This window comes from Perca fluviatilis, chromosome 2 (genome assembly GCF_010015445.1).
Source record: "Perca fluviatilis chromosome 2, GENO_Pfluv_1.0, whole genome shotgun sequence".
Classification (NCBI taxonomy): Eukaryota; Metazoa; Chordata; class Actinopteri; order Perciformes; family Percidae; genus Perca; species Perca fluviatilis.
The window spans coordinates 12,829,298-12,856,998 of NC_053113.1; the positions used below are offsets into that span (position 1 = coordinate 12,829,298).

General features: G+C 41.8%; 1 protein-coding gene across 2 annotated transcripts in view; it reads right to left on the minus strand.

Annotated features, from left to right (window-relative positions):
• slc8a2b (solute carrier family 8 member 2b) overlaps positions 1-26,430 on the minus strand; it is a 191,529-nt gene extending 165,099 nt beyond the window's left edge. The window contains exon 1 of one of the 2 annotated variants that reach the window (XM_039779394.1): positions 26,300-26,430. The gene's annotated coding sequence lies outside the window, so the exon portion shown is untranslated. The remainder of the gene's footprint in view (positions 1-26,299) is intronic. The other variant, XM_039779404.1, reaches the window with a different exon arrangement.
• Between the last annotated feature and the right edge of the window lie 1,271 nt (positions 26,431-27,701).

Below are 27,701 nucleotides of genomic sequence, written 5' to 3' on the forward strand. Positions count from 1 at the left end.
ACTTTTTTTTAAATTCATGATTGATTGCCCTGTTCAATTTGCCATGTGAATCTAGCTTATTTGAGCCTGTCACCTTTTTAAATCCAATAAAAATCCAATGTGAATGCAAATATGTTTTCTAATTGTTTTTATTATAATTTATGGTCATTCATATGGACCCAAACGAAGTTCATAATAGATTTTTTACACCACTCTTCTCAGCTCGATTAGCACGTTCAAAAAATAAATTGAAATCGCACTGTAGTATATCTCCCACTTAAACCAGTGATGAAATTACTTGTCATACATACTGTATATATTGACATATACATACATATATATATACATATATTTAAAGGGGCTAAATGCTTTGAAAAAGGGTTAATATCATGAGGTCAAACTAATTTGCACACAATGTGCTTCTGAGGTCCTGCTAATCAAAAGCTTTTATTGGTGCAACATGAAACATGAATGAGCTGCATATGCACACACACACACACACACATACACACAAACCCCCCCAAGTTGTATATACACACTTATGCATGACCACCACACACATACGCACACACACACAAGCTTGTTTGAACCCTTCAGTTATAAATTATGGATGTCTCGGTAGAAAACCTGCACAGTCTGGCAGTTTTGAGTCAAGAGCCACGCTGACGAGCACAGAGGCAGAACAGACAGCGACAGGCTGAGCAGACAGGCTTTGAATGGCGGATTGTTGAAGTTGCATGGTAAAAAAAAAACTTTTAAAAAAACTCTGAAATGTTTTGCGTGTTTTTAGAGTGACACATTAGTCTTAAATATTTGATAAAGGTCTGACTTCTTTTAGTCCTTATCAAACTTTAAGTGTATTTCCTACGAGTGAATCCCAGAGGATTGATAAAGACAGAGACTGAGCTTGAATTGTATTAATGTGATCAAAACAAACAACTTAAAACAGGATTTTATCATTATAATGTGAAAATGTGGAAGCAAAATTATCACCTACACTGTTGAATGAAAGGTGATTTCTGTGGAAAACATATACTCGTTTAGCACGTAGTTAATTGCCACTTTCAACTGACGAGAGGGAAACAATGGGCCGGATTTCCATCTTCCACGAACATTGTAGAGAGTTCAGTCCCTCATGTAATTTAGTCATGTAGCTCATTTGTTCTCGTCTCCCTTCAATCTCCTTCCTCACCTCCTCTATTACTGCTAAACCTTTCGGTGCCACCAGCCTTTTATCTCTCTGCTCCCGTTGTTTTAAACCATGCAGCTCCATTACCAGAACCACTCAGAGACGAGAAGGGGTTTGGCTGTGTTGACCCAGCATAAATGCAGTGGTTATTGTGCATATTAATGAGAACATGGTAGCTGAGGCTTTACATCATGGAAACACATTTATGCAAATCTGAACAGAAGTTAATTAGGGGGAACATTTTCTGCTGGCTGATATGAGTTTCTGTCTTACACTGAACTGCATGTGTGTGTGTGTGTGTGTGTGTGTGTGTGTGTGTGTGTGTGTGTGTGTGTGTGTGTGTGTGTGTGTGTGTGTGTGTGTGTGTGTGTGTGTGTGTGTGTATTTCGCTCCCCTAATAATGAATCACCTAATAAAGTGCCCTTTATTCACACATTTAAAAAATAAAGCCGGGATTATTTTAGGTTTGTATTCCCTAAAGAGACAAATATCCAATCATCCACAATTTAGCATTCTAACAAATAGCTTTGTAGTCCTTTGAGTTCTGAACAGATAATAGGAGACAACTTGAACATTTCTCACTGGGTGCCAAGCTTTAATGACCTAATATGAACCTACAAGAGGGCAAACGCCAGTACTCCCTATGTCACGGCACTCAGGCTTTCATGAAATGCATTATGACAAGAATGTAAAAAAAAAAAAACTCACCAGAAGGGAAGGAGATCTTACAGGGATGAAATGAATACATTAATAATGTCAGACAGGTGTAAAATAATAAAAAAATAATAATACTTACAGTCTTTAAAATCAAAGATGGCACGGGATTTTTTTTTTGGGCAAATAAACACAAGACTTTCACCCAGGGTTGGTGTCCCCATGGCAAGTTTTATATTTGTTAGTTTACGAACGTCACGTTCAGCATCACGTGCGTCACAGAAGTGAAGTAACGTCTGATTTTTACCCAAACTACGATGTTTGTCTAAACTTAACTAAGCAGTTTTGGTCCCCAAACATAACCAAACTGTGACCATTTCACAACCTTAATCAGAAAACGCTTCTAAGGGTCTTACTACAGGGTAGAAAGACACAACCTGTATTGTTGTATGGTTTGGAGGACTTGTTGGAGGTACGAGCATAGACAGCGGAGTTTCTGGCCTCTATTGTCAGCCCTGAAGCAATTATGAATCCAGTTCGTAAGCAAGGAACAAAGAGCAATAGGGTTGCATTGAATGATCTATTCCTTTGAATACAGTCAGTGCAGTTTAGTCTGAAAAACTGATTATGGTTGGGTTTTTTTTGCACGTTTTAGATGGTGTTATTATTGTTATCATTATATTTGATGTGTCATGTCTTGATGTTGTAGTGGGTTATACTGGTATGGTGAGATATTGTCAAAAAATCTCATTGCGTCTCTTGTAAATGAAAAAAAGGGTATTGTGTTTTTTTTATTTTTTTTTTTAAAAAAAAAAAAAAAAAAAAAAAAAAAAAAAAAAAAAAAAAAAAAATTGATAGGGAGCTCTATGGCACAGAGACATAAGCTGTGTTAGGTTGTTGCTACACAGACGACACTTTTTGAAAGACAAATGTTGGTTTCGGTCTCTCCATTTGACATGTGGAAAAGAAACAATAATCTTTAGCTGTCCAGCTGCTCAGTTTAAAGGCTTGTGGTTCTACCGGGCAGCAGAATCGGTGTGACAATGTTGGATAAGAAAAGAACATTTGGCCTCTGCGTGTCACTCGCTGGGTAAATAAAAAAAGAAAGTGAAGTTTAAAAAAAATAACAGCTCCAATAAACTGTGGCTGAGTCCCCGCTCCCACAGCTGTCAGTCTTGGAGGTAAAGCCGAAGCTGTGGTGAGAGGAGCTCTGGCGCTCTGGTGACTTCCTCCATCACACTTCGTCTCCTCTCGGCTCATCTTATACACATCTTGTTAAAGTTTCTCTGTGCTGTATGCCAAGTGTATGTCTGTTGCTTAACATGATACACTCTGCACACACACACACACACACACACACAAATCCCAGCTGTGTGGGGTGTCTTCTGCAAAGTTTCTGCAAAACCTGTGTGTTTGTGTTTGTGTCTTAGTGTGTGTTAGTGTGTGTGTGTGTGTGTGTGTGTGTGTGTGTGTGTGTGTGTGTGTGTGTGTGTGTGTGTGTGTGTGTGTGTGTGTGTGTGTGTTGCTTTTATTCACTTTCTGTGAGTCTGTTTTTAGAGCCCTGTCACAAAATTGCTTAATGCAGCTTTATACTCACAGTCAGGCTGCATTGCAGCAGCCAGTTAAAGTAGGCCAAAGGCAGGCTACTGTATAACCCTAAAAGTCTCTCCAGATGAGTTCATTCCTTCTGTGTAATGGCACACTGTTTATACAGTGTCTATGTATCTGTTAGTACAGTAAGCATGTGTTATTCGTTTGCAACTTACTTCAATAGTAAATCTTAGCCCAGCAGAGCAGGGGTGCAGTAAATACACCAGCACTTTTTGCACTTTGCACTTTAATTATTACAGTTAATTCTTAGGATGTTGTGTTGTCTGTGCTGTCATGTGTGCCCTTCTTTTGTGTCTTAGCATGCTCTGCTGATCTCACTTTCATGTTGATTTTATCTTATTGTATTGTATTTGTATTTTATTTTATGTTAATTTGAGAATGTTTTTATGTTACATGTTTTTTATGTCGTGAAGTAACAGATTGTAGCACTATGTCCAAGACAAATTTCCCCTCAGGGACAATAAAGTGTATTCTATTCTATTCTAATCAACTTGTTTTAAGGTCAACTCAATGAAATTATTAAAATCTCCAAAAGTATACATAAAATATATTTCCACTTCTCTTTTAGACATTGCTAAATTTTTAGATATCAGCCAGTTAGACTTCTGCCACCACCAAATGTATCCATCCATCCACAGCCCTGTCTACTAACAATTACGTTTATGAAACTGCATTCTCATTAGAGGGAAACACTTTTTTTTCCTGATTACGTTTGTTTTTTGACATATCACAAATGTGTTTCTTCAAAGTTTTTTTTAATTGAAGTAATACAGTTATATGTGGCGGGATGTATATGGTACGGATTTTATTTTAGACCTAATCATCTGTGGATTATCCTGAGTAACCTGGACAGTGTTTCTGGAACACACACAGTTATTGACCCTTCCTAATGCAATTTCAGCACCACAAATAAAATCCCAATCACATGTATCCTGTCTGTTTTGTCTTTGCTTGCGCCCGTGTGTGTGTGTGTGTGTGTGTTTGTGTGTGTGTGTGTGTGTGTGAGCAACGAAGGTTTCAAGTTTAAATGTGTGCATGCTGAGAGAGAGAGAGAGAGAGAGAGAGAGAGAGACAGATAGAGAGACTATGAGTGCCATTCAGTGTCAGGCTGCAGCGCTCTAAAACAAAGCCTTTAGAGAAGTCAGTGACAGGCTGAAAGGAAGCGAGGGATGATGGGACCGAACGAGTGACAGAGAAAACAAGTGAGAGACTGAACGAGCCGGAGGGAACAGACAGAGAAGTGAGAGAAAGAGAGCGTGCATGGCTGCGTATCCAGAGGAAGACACACGGAGTCAACGAAACACAGAAATACACAGCAAACACAGAAACAAGCCTACGCACTCTCAAAGAGGGATATATGACACACACACACACACACACACACACACACACACAGACACACAGGCGAACCACTAGCTTGTGTGTGACATGTGCGTGATGGAGGCGTTAACTCAGAAGAGCAGCTAGAGAGACTTCAGAGTGTGAAAAACAGAAAGAAAGACAGAAGAAAGGAGCAAAAGTTTGTAAGATAGAAAAAAAAAAAAGTTGTCAGCTGTGTTCAGACCGACCATAATATTAGAAAGCTGTGTTGGCACAGTCAGGGATCCTGACCCCTAATACATAATCCACATAATCATCTACCGTGTGTCTTCTCACCTGTACCTGCATGGAGCAACCCACCACCACCAACAACTCAGCTCTGTGTCTTTTTCCATCAGGACAACAGTGCTAATTCTGTTCTGAACGTACTGAACATGTGGCCACAGTGCCTCTTTATCACATCTGACATCGTCCCTGTCTTTCTGTCTGACTCCCTTATTCTCCTTTATTCTATATCTCCCCAAGATATTGTTAGAGGTGTTGCATCTCCACCAATTTAATCCCTTTGACCCTGGGGCAGAAATAAAACCAGGAAGTAATGAGGCTATCGATGCTTATAAAAGACAAAGGAATCTCAAAGCAGATACGAGTACAATGAAAAAAAGTCCAGCTGGAGACCCATAGTGCCTTTCTAGCCTGAACACATTTTATATTAGAACCACAAATATAGATATTCACCTTCTGTTGAATAATCTATGAGTCAGTTACCTCAAGGCTTAAACACTCCTTTCAATTGCCTTGCGTTATTATCTCCCCCGATATTTCTGGAAATTGTTCAAAACATTAAATCAATAAGACATAAGAGCCCTCACCTGCAGTGCGCTGGCACAATATAATTAGAAATTATGAAGTCTTTATTAGTTTTACCTTTAGGGAGAGAAACTGGATGCTGTTTGTGTGGAGGAGGAACGGGCAAAAAAAATCATTATCTATTGTGTTTGTCCCCCAGAATCGATCACTGTTAATCACTATTGACTACAGATCTGTCAATAGTAAAAAAAATAAAAAATAAAAACACATCAGATTTTTCACGAGGCATGAAAATGAGCATGTAAATGTTAAAAATGTAATGAAACACGTCCTCTTTTATTTTGCCTTTTGTTTTGTTGATGTTTGTTATTGCGCAGTGGTGCATTCGAGTTCTGTGGGAATCTACACCGGTTGCTGAACAGCAGCCTTTTTGAAAGCAGAAGCTATTAACAGCATCCATGTTTGTTTATTGCTTGTCCTGTGGGCTTGATTATATGAGGATCCGGCTCATGGATGCAGAACTGAGTGACAGCTGAGACTCAGCTGCTCCGCAGCAGCTGCAGCAGCTGTTAGTTTTAGTTTCGTTTGTTTTTTAATGCCATAGTAGATCATGAGTGGGCTGCACACAGAGACCTGAGTGTGACATTCGGATGAGGCTTACTGTTGTGAACCAACAGATCCACTTTTTAAAGTGTCTGGGCAAAACTGAGTTAAGTTCAGGTGACTGCCTAATTTTCCTTTATAGACAACAGTATGTCAATGCAGGAAGCAGCGATGGATAGTGTATACAAATTAATACAATCTTAACACTTTGGCAAAAAAGTTAAGCCACACTGATGAAGCCATAAAGTAGTTTAATATTGCAGTTTGTGATATTACTTTAACACCAGCTGAACAAATCAATTTGAACTTAACCACATGATAATAATCAAACAGCCAATCGTTACAACCAAGCACGACTGGAGTGAGACTGTGTCACACTGGGCGGTAAAAAGCTTCAACACAGGACAGAGAGACAGCGGGAACCGAGTTACACAACAGCAATTATTGGTTTTACCCTCTTTAGGTTTATTTTAGATTACACGCCATAGGTGAGTTAATCGTGTGTGACGCTGCAACTTTGAAAGAGGCATTCAAAAGATCACTGACACAGCAGGAAGTTGGAGATTGACAATCTAAATGTCTATCCATCCAGAAACTGCAAGCTGCTCCTGACTCACACATTCAAACTTATTCTACTTATACCTGCATTGATCTTCATCTCTCGACCTCACCCCTAATATCATCATCATTGTTAGTTTCAGCATAGTCTCGCTTTGCCAGACCTTCCTCCTCACACAGCATTTAGATACTGACTGGTTTTCGGACCCACAACCCCCCCTGGACCCCCAATACAGTAAAACGGCACATTTTAGAGTGGCCTTTTATTGTGTCCAGCCTAAGGCACACCTGTGCAATAATCCTGCTGTCTAATCAGCTTCTTGATATGCGACACCTGTGAGGTGTGAGATGGATTTTCTCGGCAAAGGAGAAGTGCTCACTAACACAGATTTAGACAGATTTGTGAACAATATTTGAGAGAAATAGGCCTTTTGTGTACATAGAAAAAGTCTTAGATCTTTGAGTTCAGCTCATGAAAAATGGGGGCAAAAACAAAAGTGTTGCGTTTATAATTTTATTCAGTATATATACAGTACCAGTCAAAAGTTTGGACACGCTTTCTCATTTACTTGAATGGGAAAGCGTTTTGATTTGATGTACTGTATATACAAATGGCATTTTTTTTCCAGTTCGTTGAAAGTTATGTGTGTTGTCCACATAAGTGTGTTGCTATTAGAGGACACCACTGAACAACAACGTGTTATCAGGAAGAGCAGCCAGACGAGGGTGTAGGCAGGCGGCCAGATAAGAGAGGCAAACCCCCGAAAACAATACTACCAGCAGAACAAAAACACTCGCTCGTGCTGACACACAGAGGGACTACCTTCTGCGCCTGTGTGTGTCAGTGTCGGGGAAACATTTGATGTGCCAGTGTGTGTGTGTGTGTGTGTGTGTCATTTTCTTTATTATCAACCACATTGCCGTGTTTGAAGGATTGAGAGGAGAAGATAGTTTTTTTTGTATTGTATTGTGTGTAATTAGTGTGAGTGTAGCCATGGATGCTTTGAGGTGTGCCTCCGTGCTAAATAATAGCCGCGGCCAGTTATCCTGCAGTAACAATGAGCAATGGCCCCGATGGTCGCAACGACGGACCCCGGCTCTGACCCTGTTGCTGTCTAAAAAAAACAACACGGTGCCCGGCCGCAGCGGAAGCACAGCGGAAGAGAAACATAAAAGAGAGTCAGTGAGATCAGTCAGCCGGGTCATTTTCTCATTGTACAGATTTGCCAGCTCATTTAGGACTTGGGAATAATTCTTCATAAAATATTTACAGCGCAGAAAGCAAGAATATGCACTCACCGTGTAAATAAAGAATTATTGTGTTAGAAATTTCCTTTTTTCCCCCTTGGGTTACACTTATGGATTACATTTTCTCGAGCAGGCTTGAGTTAAACTTTAACGAGATAGCAGAAGTTGCATGTGAGTTAAACGTGCTCTGTAGGGATTTTCATTGTAAACAGTTTATTTCATTGCAAAACACATAAATTAATGGTCCTGGTTTATATAATAATAATAATAATAATGTATACTTTATTAATCCCGCAAGGGAAATTACAATGTTTTCACTCACACACACACACACACACACACACACACACACACACACACACACACACACACACACACACACACATTATTATACACAGGCCTGAATTACACACACATGCTCAGTACCTATACATGCACTAATGGAGAGATGTCAGAGTGAGGGGGCTGCCCATGGAAAGGCGCCCCGAGCAGTTGGGGGTTCTGTGCCGTCTTTTTCTGGAAGGACTGTGCAATGGCTCTGCACTAAGCTAAACACTTAAGAGCGAAAAGTGATAATTTTCAACCCTTCTGAAGCTAGTAATCCAGTGGAAATTTACCGCCGGGTAAACGCAGACTTCCTGGTAGTGCCGCCCTTCATCTGCATGTACGGCAGTACAGAAAATGGACTGAACTGTTAGCAGATAGTCTAGCTAGCTGTCTGGATTTACCCTGCAGAGATCTGAGGAGCAGTTAACCATAGTCCTCACAAATCCACCGGAGGTTAGAAGGCCAACACAAAGAAAGAGGAAGGAATCGGACATCGGCAGTGGAAGGTCGTGGATATAGACTACATTGTGGGTAATGTAGGTTTTGACAAGGAAGAAGAATGTGTGGAATAGAAAAGTCAATATCTCTGTTTCTGCTGCATCGACTTGACCCTTTTTTTTTTAACTTTCCATTGTGAGTCTGACAGTGTTATAAGAGTGTAATGCAACTGCCTAAGAAGCTAAGCTAACTGCAGCCACATCTGACCACCACGGACAGTGAGCTCTGAGTTGCGTAATGAGAGCCAGAGGCTTCTGCAAGATGCATCCACATCCGACATGTAGCATTTCATTACATAATGTTTTCTGTAGCAGCTCATCAGTAAACACTGGGACACTAATTTGTATTTACTCTAGTAATCTGTCTGTATGATAAGTATGAACAGTGATCAATAAATGCTTTAGTGTCACAGGCGTGATTGACTCACAGCTGTCTTTATACCACAAAGAGATACTTTTAACGTATGTAAAAAAAAAATATATATATATATATGCTCAGCAAAGTCTGCTCTGGATAAATACTGATCAAATGAAAAACTAGGATGACCTCTGACTTCTGTAATACAATTTCTGAGGTCAGAGGTCAGTGATGTTACTGTGCATGGCAGGATAAATGTTTACATCTTAGGGCGTAAATCCCAGGGGTGTCGGGGGGGTCAGGACCCCCCCCCCCCCATCTAAGGGTTGTCCCCCCCTAGAAAACCATGCTGTGTTTTGTAAATAACATAGAGATGTATACTTAACATATCTGTGTAAGTAGTAAAACAATACAAACCCCAAAAAATGCTTTTTAAGTTTAGGAACATTTTGAGTTCCCCCTCCTTTGCCTCACAGTGGTTTGGTCCACTGCCTGCTGTACGTTAGGAATCGGATCTGCACTCGACTCACTCAGTCAGTCACATCGGATGGTGACAGGAATGTAGTAAGTAGGCGGTTCAAGGCTGTTTTAATCACATTAAACATCGGATGACGTTGTTCTTTTCTCAAATGGAAATGATGCTGAGTAATTAATGAATTAGTCATGACAAAAAGTTCGTTATGTTAGTAATATTATGTAGCGTTACCTTAACGTTATGTGTGTGAACTGATATCAGGGTTAATATTGAAGATCTATCTACAGTTGTGTTTTGTTCAATATGATGTTAAGTGGCAGATAAGTAGGTTTGCTGCAGACAGTGTGGCTCATGTGGCTGTCAGGGTGAGCAGATGAGCTTTACCAGCGGCTCACTAATTTACATTATGATCAGCTAAGTTAACAAGTGTACAAAAGTATTGTATTTCTTTTATATGGGAACACTTTTTCAAAATAAGTCATTATGTTTTAAGGTATTTTTGTGGCTTGATTGTGAACTTAAAAATAAATACATGGTTTTAAAGAAGAATATTTTGGTCAATTTAGTCAGCTTTTTCATTGAATCAAGAGAAACACTGAAAAGAAGGATAATGGTACAGTCTCCATGCTACACTAATGATAGTATTAAGGCTTTCCTCTGTGGACACATGTCCTCTACAAGTATAATTGTGGCTGTATTATTTGTGTCCCCTTCAAAAATTGCTCTTCAGAAATGTTATGTTTATTGTCCCCCCCCCCACACTGTTAGATCAGATTTACGGCCATGCATCTTATGTAACACACTTACTGCCTTGATTACGAAGGGCTGCCTGATGACCATATGGCCACACACTGAAGAACACACACACACACACACACACACACACACAATTGATTTTGTGTATGTGTATATACACTTTTGTATATACATATAGAATTTTCACACACACCAGCTCTTCACACTTTGTTGTTTTGGATCAAATACCTCCTTGTTAAAGAGTCTGAAACATCAATTTGCAGCATCCTGCAGGAGCCGATATTGTGATTTTTCAATTAATTAAAATGAACTGCTGCAGTTTCCGAGGACAGATTACAGAAAGCATCCGGCTGTGGAATATAATATTTCAATACATACACACACACACACACACACACACACACACACACACACACACACATTCAGACATCAGTGAGACCATTACTGGTTTAGAGAAGTCAGCGACAGGATTCGATGGTCACAGTGTGTGTGTGTGATGAGTCACAGTGTGGAGGTGTGTGGAGGAGGGAAGAAAAAGCAATAACCAATCACAGCGTGTGTGTGTGTGTGTGTGTGTGTGTGTGTGTGTGTGTGTGTGTGTGTGTGTGTGTGTGTGTGTGTGTGTGTGTGTGTGTGTGTGTGTGTGTGTGTGTGTGTGTGTGTCCTGTTACTTTTGATTCAGGCAGAGAAGATTCAATGAGACTGTGGCTGAAAACGACCCTAATCTAATCAGGAGGAGGAAGACGAGGAGCGACAAAGAACATTCAAGTATTGAGGAGCACATTGTCACATTTAATCAGTTCCTCCCAGAATTTAAGAGCAAGCGCAAGAATTAAACCCAAATTCAACCAACGCCGGTTGACAATTTTTCAAGTAAATATCACAAATTTGCCTCAGGGGGCTTTATGATCTGTACAGCATATGACACCCTTCTTCACAGCAATTTTCCCACAATAAATGGTCCAACCAGAAATGGAAAAAATAATCCATTTCAGAACCACTTATTCAAGTCAAATAAAAACCAACCCCAATCTCATTTTAAACAGCCAGCTCTGTGAAAGGAGGACCATTTTTTAAGTTACGGAAACTAAACAATATGTAATCTAGCTGACACTAACTATTTGATTTATGTAGATTGCGGACGGTGTATGGAATGGCAGGAAGCACTAAGACCATATTGGCTCAATTCATGGGGGAAAGTTACTTCCGGGCTTATCCACAGGAGAAACACTACATAGAGAAATGTCCACAAACGTTATATTTCCAAAAAATATCACAAAAAGTGTTGCAAGGTTTAAGTGACATCTTTCGGATGGGCTGCAGCAATCGTAGTCTTTTCAGGCTGCACAAATTCAAACTCTATTAGATCCAAGAGGGACAGTTTGATGATTGATTGACACAATGAGCAAGAAATAAAGAAAGAGGGGGCGGCTTTTATCTCACAGTGATTTGAAACGGTTCTAATCTTCTACGAAGTACAAATATTTGTTTCCTCTTGTTGTAGGTCTTAACACTGGTGATGACGCAGGATGTTTAATCTGCTGTATGTCCATCCTCTAGATGAGAGTTCCAGCTCCTAGAAGTCCCAGGATGTGGATGAGAGAAAGAAAGAGTGGGCGAGAGTAACAGAATGAGATTGAGGGAAAGCGAGAGAGACCTCCCTACACACACGCTTGCGCACACACACACACACACACACACACACACACTCACACACACACACACACCAGCAGGACAACAGCCAATAGGGGGACAGCTGGTGGCACAGTTCCTGGAGTCAGACCAATGACTGTATGTGGGTGTATCGTGTCTGTTGATGCATGCATGCATGCGCGCGCATGTGTGTGTGTGTGTGTGTGTGTGTGTGTGTTTTCAACTGTCCTATACTGTGAATATATGTGTAAATGAAAAGGATGACAGATGATGAAATGTAAATGAGAATTGTAAAAACGTTGGGATTGGATGTAAAAAACAACTCAATCGTGTTGCAGAATATAAATGTTCTTGTCTGGCAACAGGGTTAAAACATGTGCATCCTCATCCTGATAGAGCACAAACACACGATATACAGGGTCGGCTCTGAACTATTTGTAGCAACCAAGAGTCAGCGCAGCAAACTCTCAAAATGTATCAAAAAATTTCGACATTTAAAAACTTCTGACATTCACAGGCCAATTAAGACACATCTCCACTTCAGTTCTTTTCTGAACAACTGGCTCTCCACCAATAAATGGTTAAATACTGTACGTAGATGTAGGGTATTTAGCGACGTCACACGGTATACTCCAACTCAGACGGTCGAGACGGAAACATAAACAAACACGATGGAATTGAAATAGAAACCGTCTCAACGTCCCTGAAAGGGATCTCAGATGACATTCAGATCACATCAGCCCAGCTCAGAGATGACATCACTGCCCACTAACAACTCTCTTTCTCCCTCTCTGGATCTCTGAGGAGTCAGAGGACAATGCATGAGTGGACACATTTACTGCCTGTCAATCACACGCCAAGGTAAAGTGGAGGTGGAGAGTTAAGAACAGATTGGCTTGAGGGTGGTTGATGTGTGAAGAGAGACGGGGAAAGAATGAAGGACAGAGGTGCAGTAAAGGACGACTGGGCAGAAATTGAATCTGTCAGTCAGACAGGGAAAAGGATGAGTGGGAGTTTCTCAGAGGATATTTATCGTATCTTAACACGTTATTTACATTTTGGTCTTTAACAGAGATTGAAAAGAGGTGACAACAGAAAGCACTGACGGAGTCGAGTGTCGGAACAGAGTGAAGAACCGAGAGAAAATCAGATGAGGGGAAAAGAGCATGACAGAAGGAGGTGAAGGAAGGGAGAAGGAAGGATAAAAAATCCACAAGCACTGGAGACAGAAGAGAGAAGAGGGCGAGAAGGGGGCGAAAAAGTAATTTGGTGGATGGAACAGAAGTGTTAGAATGAGAGAGAGAGACAAGGGGCAATGAAAAGAGAAGAGGATGAGAAGGAAGTAAAGAATAGATGTTGGATGAGGATTGCATTGTTTTTTTTGAGGAATGGAAAGAAAGCAAGAGGATGAAAGGAAAGCAATTGGATGAGAGATAAAAGAAAAACAGGAAAGACTGAGATGGTAGATTAAGCAAGCCAAGGGGTGGATTCATTTAAAAAGAAAAATGAAGTGAGGCTGTAAAGATAGAGGAATGATAGAGGAGAAGACATGGAAGGACCATAAGATGCTGGTGCTATAAACTCTCCTCCTGCAGTCTCAGTCCCCCTGGAGGCCTCTGAGCCTTTATTAGCCAAGCGCGCGCACACACACACACACACCACACACACACACACATCCCTGAAGCACACAGAAAACTGATGATGCAGACTGATGCACAAGGAGAAAGTGAGTGAAGGATATTTGTTTGACGGCAAAAGTTCATTTCATTTGAATTGAATTTGAATTGCTGCAATCAGTGGATGGATTCAGCACAAACCATCCTAACCAGACTGATTTGGTGATTTACATTTTATTGTTCCTTGAACAGCATTTACATAACAACTCCACTACCTGAACGCACTCAGACAAAGAAACTTTTATAATCACATGGACACACAGTGTCAACCTGGTGGAGCCCGCATCTCTGGACAGAATAAAGCAAGCCGTGGCCATGCGAATGGCACTATAAATCCTCATTCATATTCTAACAGTAGGCTGTAGAGACGGATAAGAGAGAGAGAGAGAGAGAGAGAGAGAGAGAGAGAGAGCAGATGAGTGAGGTTACATATATAAGTGATAACGTGGAGGAAAGGGTAAGCAAGAGGGTAACAAATGTATTTAATGCAAGTTGAAGAAATTAGAGAGAAAGACAGAGTAAGTAAGTAAGTAAGTAAAATTTATTTTTATAGCACATTTAAAAACAGCTTGCACTGACCAAAGTGCTGTATATAGTGCATTAGCCACAGAATAATAACAATAAAATAAAATATCAGTGATTTAAGTTAAGACGACATCAATAGACAAACACTTAATTACAGACATAGCAGGGTAAGACAATTACAACACAGGGGTGGGGTGGCAATGTAAATAGGTGAGTTTTGAGCCTGGTTTTGAATATTGTAATTGAAGGAGCATTTCTAATGTCAGGTGGCAGTTGTTTCCACAGCTGAGGGCCAGCAACAGAAAAAGCTCTGTCACCTTTTTACTTAAGCTGGGACCAGGACTGGAGGGTCTGAGGGACCTGGGGGCTACATGGGGATGAATGATACCAGCTATGTAGCTGGGGGCCAGGGCGTGAAGGGCTTTAAAAACCATCAGCAGTATTTTAAATTGTATCCTAGACTGGACTGGAAGCCAGTGCAAGGAGGCTAGGACAGGTGTAATGTGATCACGCTTTTTTGTGTTCGTCAGCAGCCTACCCGCTGCATTTTGCACCATCTGAAGCCGTGCCACCAGAGTCAGAGGGAGACCAAAGTAGAGAGAGTTACAATAGCCTAGGCGGGAGGTTATGAAAGCATGGATTACTTTTTCCAGATCATTGTATGACAGAGCAGACTTTAGTTTGGAAATTATTCTTAATTGATAAAAACTGGTCTTTACAACAGATGCTATTTGTTTGTCCAGGTTAAGATGGGAGTCCAAAATAACACCCAGGTTACGTGCATGGGATTTAACATAGGGGGCAAGGGGACCAAGATTGGCAGGGATGGAAGTTTTGGATTTTGAAGGGCCAAAGACAATAACTTCAGTTTTGTTATCATTTAACTGAAGGAAATTGATAGCCATCCAGATTTTTATTTCTTTCAAACTGTCTAAAAGAGGCTGCATGGAGTTGCCGGATTTAAGTGGGATGTACAGTTGGGAGTCATCTGCATAGAAATGGAATGAAATATAAAATTTTCTGATGATGATACCTAGAGGGAGCATGTAAAGGCTGAAAAGTACTGGACCCAGAATGGATCCCTGGGGGACACGATAAGACACATGGGCAGGGGATGAAGAGTATTGACCTATGGATATTGAAAAAGATCTTTGGTGGAAGTAGGAGTGAAACCAGTTCAGAGCTGTACCCTTAATGCCAACCCACTGTTCAAGACGCTCTAGTAGTATACCATGGTCTACAGTGTCAAATGCAGCACTAAGATCCAGCAGGACCAGGATGGTATTAGCGCCTGAATCAAGAGTGAGCAACAGGTCATTTGTCACCTTTATCAGGGCTGTCTCAGTGCTGTGACGGGCTTTGAACCCAGATTGAAATGTTCTATGATCTCTGTTGAGTTGAGGTATGGAAGCAGCTGCGTTAACACCACCTTCTCCAAGATTTTTGAGATAAAAGGCAGTTTAGAGATAGGCTGGATATATATCATTTTACATCCAGATTATGTTTCTTTAGCATAGGCTGGACAACTGCATGCTTGAAACATGTAGGAACGGTGCCGGTGGCAAGGCAGGAGTTAATAATAAATTGAATGGAGGAACCAATAGCATAAAAAGCATCTTTGATAATCTGTGAAGGGATAGGATTGTTCTGGGCCGTTGATGGCTTCATGTGCTTTACAATGTCCTATAGTTCAGTGTAGGACACTGCTTGGAATTGGTCAAAAGTAGCTGTAGCAATGGGGAAACGAGGTGGGGTGTCAGATACAACAGGAGTAGCTGCAGCTTGGAAATTGGCCAGGTGATCTTTTTTCCATTTACGCTCAGCTCTTCGACAAACCTGCCTGAGCTGGCGGGTGGAATCATCAAGCCACCGTTGAGATTTAAAATTAGGGCCACAGTTAGAGGGCCACAGTTTCAAGGAAAGCTGAGCAAGATGTGTTGAATAAGGATATTAGTTCATTAGGGCTCAAAAGGTGATCATGGGCAGTGATAGAGTCAGTGATAGCATTTCCCCAAGTAGCATTCCGAGAACTTAGTTGCATTAAAACGGTTAATATAATGAGAGTAGTGGTGTATACAGTGAGTTAAGTATTTTAACATTGAACACGATAGGCATATGGTCAGAGAAGGATGCATCCTCAATGCTTATGTTATCAATGGAAAACCCATGGGATAACAACAGATCAAGAGTGTGCCCCTGAACATTAGTCGCCTGATTTATGTGCTGGAAGAGGCTGAATGATTACATTACATGGCAAATCTCACTAACCAAGGGTTTATGGGCAACAGACATGAATATTAAAATCACCCAAAATCAACAAACGGTCAGAGGATGTTGCATAATGAGACAGAAAGTCAGAAAATTCTTTTATGAAATGTTTATCTGATTTGGGAGGCCTGTAAACAAGTTTGCACATCAATGGTGTAGTAGCAGATTTTACTTTTACGCATTGTACTTCAAAGGAGGAAAAGCTCCCAGCGGAGAGTGTTTGTACCTTAAGCCGATTTTTAAAGATCAAAGCCACTCCGCCTCCTCTTCCCGAACTCCTCGGAGTGCTTATGAATGAACAGTTAGTGGGGCAAAGTTCGCCAAAAACAGATGTCTCACCAGCACCGGAGCCAATCCATGTCTCCGTTAAAGACAGCGTGTCCAGATCTCGCTGGGTAAAAAAAGTCGTGTCTTGTTTGACACGGACCTGCAGTTCAGTAGCGCCACTTTAGTCGCAAGGTAATCCAAAGGCTGTGGAAGTTGAGAGCGTTGCAATGGGCGAATTTTCAGGAGGTTCACCCCGCCGCTTCGAACGTGCAGTCTTGGTGGAGCTGCAGGGCAGTGAGCCGGCGAGATGGAGAGGTGACAGGAGTATCTCAGGTCCCATGATCGACGAGCCAGGTAGAGGCCCCTGCTCCCTGCAAATTCGATGGAGAGCCAGCGAGGTGATAGTTGTGCACAGGAGACACTCGCAAATCCCCTGATCCGCACTCGAACACCGCCGTGATTTCCTCGCTTCCTGCGCCGCTTCTTGCGGCGGGAAATGTAGCAGGAGAGCCGGCGAACGCAGTCCGCGGGAGAGTTGATGAACGTCGGGTGACATCTGGAGTGTGGGCCAAGGAGCCCAGTGGATTGTAGCTCTAAAGAGTTTTTGATATGTAGCAGTATAGAGCGATCATAAGTCCTCAGGGCGTCGGCGCAGTGCCAGAGCGACAATAGGAGGAACACAGACAGACACAACAGCACTCGGACAGGTAGGAGCTGCCGACAGAGGGACGGTCAGAGGGAGAGAGGACGGCCGAGGTAAAGTGTAAAGGTGAAAGAAGGAGAGAAGGAAGCTTTAAAGAGGTGGGGAGACACCAGTTCAATGTCAGGAGTGAAAGGGAGCTACTGTAATATCAATGGAAACGTGCCACAGTTACTCTGCTGGTTATGTAACCTTGTAGCACTGAAAGTAAAATAGAGAAATGTGTGTGTGTGTGTGTGTGTGTGTGTGTGTGTGTGTGTGTGTGTGTGTGTGTGTGTGTGTGTGTGCGTGCACATGTATGCACGGGTGTGTGTGTGTTTGTGTGTTTGTGTGTGTATTTCAGTGCCTCTATAACACACAGTTTCAAACACATGATAATAACAGAGATTCTGTAGCATCTCAGCAGGAGGCCATTGCAGCAGTTATTTCTTTCAGAAGAACACACACACACACACACACACACAAAACACACACATATACTGCCTGTAGTTAGTTTATCAATGACACGCAGATGCAGCACTCAGCCCTCGCCTGTCTGTCTGAAGAATCTGTCGCACTCTCTGATGTATGTTTGTGCATTCACTCTGTGTGACTGATTGTGACTTTGTGATTTAAAGGAAGAGTTCAGTGGCCGAGTTAGCTCAGTTGGTAGAGCAGGCGCACATATATAGAGGTTTACTCCTTGACACGGCGCCCGTGAGTTCGACTCCGACCTGCGACCCTTAGTGGCATGTCATTCCCCCTCTCTCTCCCCTTTCATGTCTTCATCTGTCCTGTGGAATTAAAGGCCGAAAATGCCCCAAAAAATAAATAAAAAGGGAATAGTTCACACAAAAACAAGATACAATGTCAACAAGTCCTGCAAACCATACGACGATATACAGTAGGCTGTTCATTCCTACCCTCCACTCACAGGGGTGTAACTGTCTCAGTTTTGTTAATTTCAGGCAAAAAGAACTACTTGAAAAAGATTGTGGTTTGAGTTAAAATCATCTGGTACGTTACTTAAGTTGTGGTTACCAGAACGTGACGTAGTTCCGTTTGCTCCATTTGTTCCGTAATTTAAAAAAAACTCACCTTTTAATTTCAAACAGGACACGAACCCCAGTCTCCTGGGTGAAAGTCCTGTGTTTGTTTGACCCATTCACCACCCCGACCTTCCTTGTCACCTAACTTCTTACTTTGCTTCCGTAATAAATACGACGACCAATAATTCATTAATATGATTAACTGCTGATGAGTCATAATTGCTGCTTGAACAAACAACCTATGGGAGCGATTTTCTGGGCATGACAGTTCCTAAATTGTGTATAATACTATACTAGTATTTATATATATATATATATTAGGGGTGGTACGGTTCACAAAACCCACGGTTCGGTTTGTATCACGGTTTTAGGATCACGGTTTTCGGTTCAGTACAGTTCTTATTTTTTCTTTAACACTCCAGAATATACTTCAGCATATGATATATAGCTAAAATTAGCATATTGAATGCATGTTGCACAAAACGTGCACACAGTGGCAGTTCTATATTGTTTTATTTCATCATAGGTAACGTGAAATCCAAAATGTTCCCAACACCAGACTATAAACGACGCTGGCGCATCCTACAGCTCTGGGCAGCCTCTCTCCCACTTGACATTTCTGCAGGTGACGTGGACGTGACGCGCGGACGTGGCACGCGGCGGGCCCTACTCCAACTTGAGGAGCGGTCGGCTCGGTGTCTCTCAAAATCTGACGAAAATCTTTTAAACTGACCTTTGTCGATCTGAAATGAAGACAAATTCAGCAACTGCATGGCCTATTTCTCGCTTAAAATGTTTTCAGAAACACTTTTCGGTGAACTATTTTAGTACAATATGAGATCGTATTCTGAACGAGCCGCCATGACAGTCTGGCTTTGAAATTAGGGACCAGCCAGACCCATGTGACGCGATCGTCCAATCAGCTGCCATGGGTTGCGTTTGTCACGCCCATCCCGCTCGTCATTTCCAGTTAGTGTTTTAACATAGGTGTATAAAGTGGACACTACGGCAGTAAGAGGTTAGTGCAGCTTAACAGTGTACTGACGAACCGTGCGGTACACACACGCTCCGAACCGAGACTAGCGAACCGAGCGGTTCGGGTGTTTTTTCATGAACCGTACCACCCCTAATATATATATATATATATATATACTCCTGAGGCTCTCTATGGTCCCAGAAAATGTTTTCTATTAAATGGCATTAAGGAGAGTGAAGCACCCGAAAAATGAATGCAAACTAAAACTATTTCACTAACTCTTGCTTAACAAAATATTTTCTAATTATCCTCCGGTGAAGGAATTTGTCGTGCACGTATGCGCACCACCACTTGAAACCACATGAAAAAATAGCTGAATATGAGGAGCTCCATATCTGCATGTCTGTCCATCCATGAGTCTGCCTTTCTGTCTTGGTTGACATGTTTTTGCTGTCTTTTTGTTCTTGTGATACTTCAAACATCTCCTCTCTCAAAGGCTCTGTCTATCTGATCTCTAGTTCTTTCTGCCTTTCTCAAAGTCCATCTCCTGGATATTATCAGACATAAGAGTCTGTCAGTTTACCTGTCTGTCTGTCTGTCTGTCTGTCTGTCTGTTTACCTGTCTGTCTGTCTGTTTACCTGTCTGTCCTTTTATCCTGCACGATGAAACTGGGGGTGTAGGGATTGGAAAAGATCAGCCTGTTTGCTCATTTATTAGTTTGCTGCTCGCCAGTATCTCAAATAGCACTGATCAAATTTCAGCCAAACTTGAGGGAGCGATGCATCTCACTACAGCACTCCCACATTTTCAAATTTACAGTTAAATCTCCAAAGTGACGGAGCTCCGGACTGTCTGCACGTCCGTCCGTCTGTCCTGCCAAAAAAAAAAAAAAAAATCAATCCCCCTGTCACCGTTTCTATGAACCTGACACACGCATTTTTACACTGCACCAATCAGCCAGATCATTTGTGTAATTAAAAACTGTGAAAAGAGGCTGTGGATGAGAGGCTGGAGGTACAGAAACAACCCTAAATGTATCCCCAGAGAGCAATCAGACAGAGAAGATGCAGGCGGAGTTAGGAGACAAGAAGAAGATGGATAATGAGGTGCTCAGACGAAAGAAGACGGAGAAAGTGATGCTTACTTTGATAAAAGAGATTGTTTTTTTTTTGCTTCTTTGGTGTGTTGCTTTTTGTGTGGTCCTGCTAATCTGCAGATTATATTATATTATTCCTCCAATAAGGAGGTTGTGTGTTTAAACCTGCATGTTTGTTAGTTACCAGGATATATATTTTAATGCAGATCCAAGTTTAATTTTCAAAGGATTTCTTACAAAGCCCTTCAAACCAAAGAACACAAAGGCTGTTTTTCAGCCCCTTCCAAAATGTGTATAACCACATAGCATGCATAATTACGTGGTTAAAGGGGCTGTACTCAAAAAACCTGAAACAAATGGGGTATGCATCCACAAAATAGTATTATTTTAATTAAAAATAGAATTATTTTAATTAAAAATAGAATTATTTTAATTAAAAATAGTATTATTTTACTACGCTACTAGGAAAAATCATGCCATAATTAAATGTGAAATGTAAAAGCTTAAATGGAAATACTTAATCAAAATCTCAAATAGAAAAAAAGAAATTATTTTATTTTAGCCTTTCCCCTTTATAATTTTCAATTAGACATTTTATCTTTTGAATTTTATGTTTTACATTTGACATTGACATTTTAAGATTCACCTTTTAGATTTAGATTTAACATTAAGCTTTTCATTTAGAAGTGACAGACATAGCGGAGAACATGTGCAATTGGCCATACATTTTTGTAAAGCTGCCCATATTCAAACTGTACACAGTTAATTTCTCGCATAAAACAGTCTCAGAAATGAATTTAGAGGTGAAATAGCAGACGAAAAAAGCAATCAATTCTAGAATCTTGATCGGGAGTTTGCGGTAGTAGCAGCGGGCAACAACTGTAAACCTTTTAAAATTTTCGTCTGCTATTTCACAACTTTATCTAACTATAAGCGCTGTTCAATCATGCGAGGCTCAGCTGCGGCTCTTCTAGAGATTCTAACAGCCCGTAGCGATGTGCCCCGGGCAAGGGAAGAAGACAGGCTTCTCCAGCAGGCTGAACCGGGCTCCTCCCCTCCCTTCACCGCTACTCTGATGCTACGTGGATATGGGGTAAAAAAAGGGACACACCGAGAATCTCTGCGAGCCGCAACCGCCGCCGCAGATTCTAGAATTGATTGCTTTTTTCGTCTGAGACTGTTTTATGCAAGAAATTAACTGTGTACAGAAAACAAAAATTGATGGCCAATTGCACATTTTCTCCGATATGTTGTCGGACTTGGAAGCTCCAGTCTTAGGTGACAGCCAGCTGGCGGTGGCCGGGATCGCTTGCTTACCGGCGGCCAGTAATACTCACAGCCCCCGCTGTCAGCTGGAAGTGGTTTCAGACCCTCCCACCAGCCGTTGGGCCACGCCTCCTCATTTAAATTGACACCTGTCACTTCTAAATGAAAAGCTTAATGTTAAATCGAAATCTAAAAGGTGAATCTTAAAATGTCAATGTCAAATGTAAAACATAAAATTCAAAAGATAAAATGTCTAATTGAAAATTATAAAGGGGAAAGGCTAAAATAAAATGATTTCTTTTTTTCTATTTGAGATTTTAATTTAAGTATTTCCATTTAAGCTTTTACATTTCACATTTAATTATGGCATGATTTTTCCTAGTAGCGTAGTAAAATAAAACTATTTTTAATTAAAATAATACTATTTTTAATTTGATCTTGCTTTGTTTTCTCTTTGGACTTTCAATTTGAATTATGAATAAATATTCCCTCCATACTGACTTTGACATGAAAGCCATTGTTCCATCTTTGGTGCTATACATTCTTGGCTGATGCGTCTGGACTGCACTTCCCAGAAATCATTTGTCAGTCAAAACAGTGTTGATGGTAATTTATCTTTTATTGATGCCTTTTGAGGTCCTGTATGTGTCACTTGTTCATGCTTACTTTACATTTTCATCTTCTGCTTATTACAAACACATTAGTCTCGCTTTGCCAGACCTTCCTCCACAGCGCTGTGGAGGAGGGTCTGGCTAGTCCACACAGCATTCTGGGATGGGAGAAAAACGTGCTCTGGTTTATTGGCATGTCTTTAAACCAATCACAATATTCTTGGGTGGCGCTTAGCCTGTGCTGCTGCAAAATAGCGTCAGGAAGGAACTTGTTTTGGTGGAACATGTGTACGTTCAAAAGTAGTTTTTAGTCGTGCAACAGAAAACTCAGATTGGACAGATAGTCTAGCTAGCTGTCTGGATTTACCCTGCAGAGATCTGAGGAGCAGTTAACCATAGTCCTCACAAATACATCGGAGTTTAGAATTACAACACAAAGAAAGCGGAAGGTAACGGACATCTGACCGAAAAAAAGGACATCTGGTGGAATTTCCGTCAACATCGGAGCAATCCTGGATATAGACTACAAACACACTGAATGCATCACTTCATCACATCAGGTGACGGATGGATGGGAAAGGTTTAACGATGCAGCTTTCTGCTAAATCATAAGCGTATGAATAACAAAAAATTGTATTATACCAAACCGTTGCACATTATCACTTTCACAGCCGAGATGAGACATACAGTATAGTGTTATGTAACAGCCCAACACAGCACAGGCCTGTGGTGGTGCCGGAGCTTTTCCCAAGTGTGATTTGTAAATGAACGAGTGTGAGGTGGGTCAGTGATGAAAGAGCAGCACGACACACCCAGGAAAAAAAGGTTAAAAGATGCAGAAAACAGGGAGACATATGTCTCTCTGTGTGAGGTGGCTCATGATAAGAGAATCTGCTAACGGGAAGGGATGCCGAGGGAGCGGGGAGGAGAGGTAGGGAGGGGAGGGGAGGGGGAAGAAAGAGAAGATGGGAGGAAGCAAGAGTGAAAGAGAGAGAGAGCTTGGATATAATGGAGGGGAGGAAGAGGAGATGCAGAGAGAAGGAGACAGAGAGAGGAAGGAGGAGCGTTAATGAATAATCCATCAGCCAATATAAAAGGTAAAGCAGAACTTGGATTCTGCTCAGAAGAAGCTAGAGATGTTGGTGGAGTTGTGCAAATGGCTGTATGAGCAAATGCCAAACGTCACAGGACAGAAAGGCAGAAGTCTCACCATTCCTGTGTTCAAACTGTTGTCCGAGGAGCCATGAACACAGTTTGATTAAACATGACTGTAATCATTCCTAAAACATTCCCTTAGGGACAAACGACGTGCCTACTTCATCCCGGATCATTTTCTAAACATGCAGGATCTCGGTTGTTTCTTGTTCTGCTGCTAGCATCTGCATCCTACAGCCTTTTTTTCCTCCAAAGAAGGATGGAGGGATGGAGGGTGGGGAGCTGAATGGCCTAATTGACAGAGAGATGGCTGGAGGAAGGGCTGGGCGAAGGGCTGGTGCAGGGAAAACAACAAGGGAAGCCCAGGGAAAATTGCGTAGACAGAGAGAGGAAGACAGAGAGAAAGGAAAAAGCCCAGGGAAGCCCCGCTGCGGCATCGGTGCACAGGAGGATCCCCCCCCATCCTTCTCTTGTTTCTTTCCAGCCTGCATGCTGCAGTTCTAACCGACTTGCTCTTTAAAACTACTGCCAGACTTCAGACCGCATGTATAAAACATTTAGAACCAAGTGTTGTGCATCCCTCTCTGTGCCCAGCAGATCTGCCTCAAGCTTACAGAGCTGAAATCATAACATACATCATAACAACAGAAATCACCATAATGAAGACATAATACCACATAATCTGATATCAATTAAAACACTATAGGTGCAATATATTCCATGCACGCATTTGGATGCACGTAAACACATGAAAGTGGCCGTTTTGTGTTATTATATTTTTTTTTATTGTATTTATTTTATTTTTTATTATTTATTGTTATTATTTATGTGCACAATTATTCTTCTGTATTGCTGTATCCGGTTGGGACGCACAGTTACGCAACATTAATGTTTCGGTGCCTGCACCCCCCCCCATGTCGTTTCAAAGCAAAGGTCGTTCGTTCAGTTAATAAAATGCTGAAATATAACATTGAGTTTGATGGATAATGAGGGGGGGAGGAGGGGGGGGGAAGTGATCCTGGCATAATGAACTGAAGTCGGGAAACATCATGCAGCCAACCCAACCTGAGCAGAAGCCCTGCCCGGGCAGAACACTCTGCTGCGTCAAGGCAAACAGAAAAAGACAAGAGGAAACCGGAAAATGAGCGCAGTAGTTTTCAAAATAAAAGATTACAAAGGTATTTTTTATTTTTTTATTTTGTCACATATTGAGATCATCTAGATGCAGCCAACATATTGTATGCAATCATACACTGTGTTTACGGACTGTAAAATAGAGCTGGGAGATATGGAGAAAATCAAATATGACAATAATTTTGACCAAATACCTCGATATAGATATTGCGGCGATATTGTAGGGTTGACAATTGGTGCTTTCTCTAAATATTTACAAAATGAGATTTTTGATGAGTAATCATCAGTAATGTGGATACAATGACTAAGCTGGTAAAGGCAAATAATAGAACAGCTAGGTCAGTCTGGTAAGTTCCGAAAATGACATAATTTTACTGTAATGCAGCCTTTAAAACCAGGACAATCAGACAACATACACCTGTCGTATCACGATATCCAAAATGTAAGACGATATCTAGTCTCATATCACGATATGGATATAATATGAATAGGCCTATGCTGCCCAGCCCTACTGTAAAATGGTCATTAGACCATCACACCGATGTATTTTGGTTTTTAACAGGGATTAGGATAACTGACGTTCAACAACAATCTAAGAGTGCAAATATTTGTCTATAAAAGCATGTAGCCTATAGAATCTGTTCACCAGTATGCTTTTATTTTGAAAGTTCAACCAGAAGACGTCTGTTTCTTTGTGCTGACTTGTCACTGCATGGTCTCCGCAGCCAGCAGCCAGAGGCGCAGTTCCATCAGATATTTACTTGAGCCTCACACGTTGACAGCTCCAAAATATTTTTACATCTAGGAGACGTTTGATGTTGTCGCCAGTTTATGTCACGTCTTCTTTCATTAAATTAAAAGCAGAATCAGAAAACTGCCGATGGGTGAACCGTTTCTCTGCAACAATAAAGACAGTTGCAGCACAAATGTCAAGAGTTTGTGTTGTTGATGTCTGCGCCTGAACACGACACCTGCCCGCTCCCAGGCGCTCCCAGGCTGCACGGACTCCGCGTCCGGGGCCACGCAGGGCAGTGACGCTCATTACACTGTCTGGGAGGCACTTTGGATGAAAGCGCAGTAGCTGAGGGCAGGAGGCTTAATGCAGTCTTGCATCTGAATTCATGTGCATCTCACAAAATCCCCGCAGCATCCTTAGCATTTCACTCACGCTCTTACAAAACTTCAGGGGGATATAGCGCACAGATATGCTTCAGGGGAGGACGAGGACGCGTTATATCCTGATTGTGTCGAGCGTGGCTTGTAAATAGTCTATATATATAAAAAATTAATATTCCATAGATTATAGCAATTGGCTGTCAAAGCAGAGATTCGCATGGCACGTCTTTACAAAGAGACATAGCCTACATACATCGGCGATGATTTAAAAAAAATATATCTTTTGGCACCACAAAGCAGCTCCACATGGTCGTACAAATCGGGAGCAAGTGATGCCCACATGGGACGAGCGCACATGAGCAAGTGCGGACAGCAAGCACGCACAAAACGCGCACACAGTGAACACAAAGAGAGCAGAAGTATAAAGGAAAATGACTCTTACCTTGTGTTCTAGTGCCAGCCACTCGAAGCGATAAGCATAGTATCTGATGTTAGAGTGAAAGAGTGGGAGAGAAAACTGTCCCCGGTACTGCGCTCCCTCCCCACTGTTCTCTCCCTCTGCTCTCTCTCTCTCTCTCTCTGACACACTCAACAAACTGCACACATACACACGCACTCGGGCTCCGCCTCCCCGCGGTCCCTCATCACACACATCAGACACAGCGCGCAGCCGGGTGGGGTGCAGAGGAGCGCGGTTTGTCCTCGGGGGCGCGGACCTGGGCCCGGGAGAGGAGAGGAGAGGAGAGGAGAGGAGAGAGGAGAGGAGAGGAGAGGAGAGGAGAGGAGAGGAGAGGAGAGGAGAGGAAACAAGGAGATGAAAAAATGAGAGGAGATGAAACAAGGAGAGGAGATGACAGGAGAGGAAACAAGGAGAGGATAAATGAAGAAAGGAATGTAAGTGGCAACAACAAGAGAGAAATGGAAAGAAAAGGAGGAGAAGAGAGGAAACAAGGAGAAGAGAGGAGATGAGAGAAGAGGAAACAAGGAGATGAAAAAAGGAGAGGAGAGGAGAGGAAACAAGGAGATGAAACAAGGAGAGGAGATGAGAGGAGAGAAAACAAGCAGAGGAGAAATGAAGAAAGGAATGTAAGTGGCAACAAGAGAGAAATGGAAAGAAAAGGAAAGAAGAAAAAGGAGAGAGGTGAAGGACAGGAGGGATGACGTTAAGAGTGGAGTCAAAATAAAAAATTGAAGGGAAAGGAAGAGAGTTTAAAGCGAATGAGAGGAGAGGAGAAAAAAAAAACAATGAGCAAATTGAAAATTGATTACCCACGACTGCAACAGTATGCTCTGCAGCCAGCAGGGCTCACATCCTTGACAATCTTCTCCCCGTTTTCTAATATTAGACTTCACATTATACATTATCATACCTGACACTCTAATATCCACATTTGGAAATTAGCAGGCTCCACAGTTTGATATATCCTCAGTTAACCTAATGACTGAAGAGGGGGTGCATGAGGGCATCAGCAGGAGAGAGAGAGAGCAGAGAAGGAGGCATTTATCAAAGTATTGAGCAGAGCCAATTACTTAGCCAGCGTGCCACGTTTCAGCCTCTGACTGCCGAGGCCTGCTGACCAAGCAGGCAGCAAATGCAGTCAGTCAATCAGTCTGTCTCTATATAGACACGCTGGGCTAAATCTCTCTCAGTGGAGTCGCAGTTCGAGACGCCACAGTGTGCACCCTCTCCACCTCCTTCAGCCACCAGACGCTCCTTTCTTTGCTCACTTCTTCTTCGCCTCAAATTTATAATCAGCTTGCAGTCATTTTGCTTTACAGTTGGTTCACAGCCCACTTTTTTGTTACATTTTCTAGCACCAAATAAGCTCTATGTCTCGTTTACC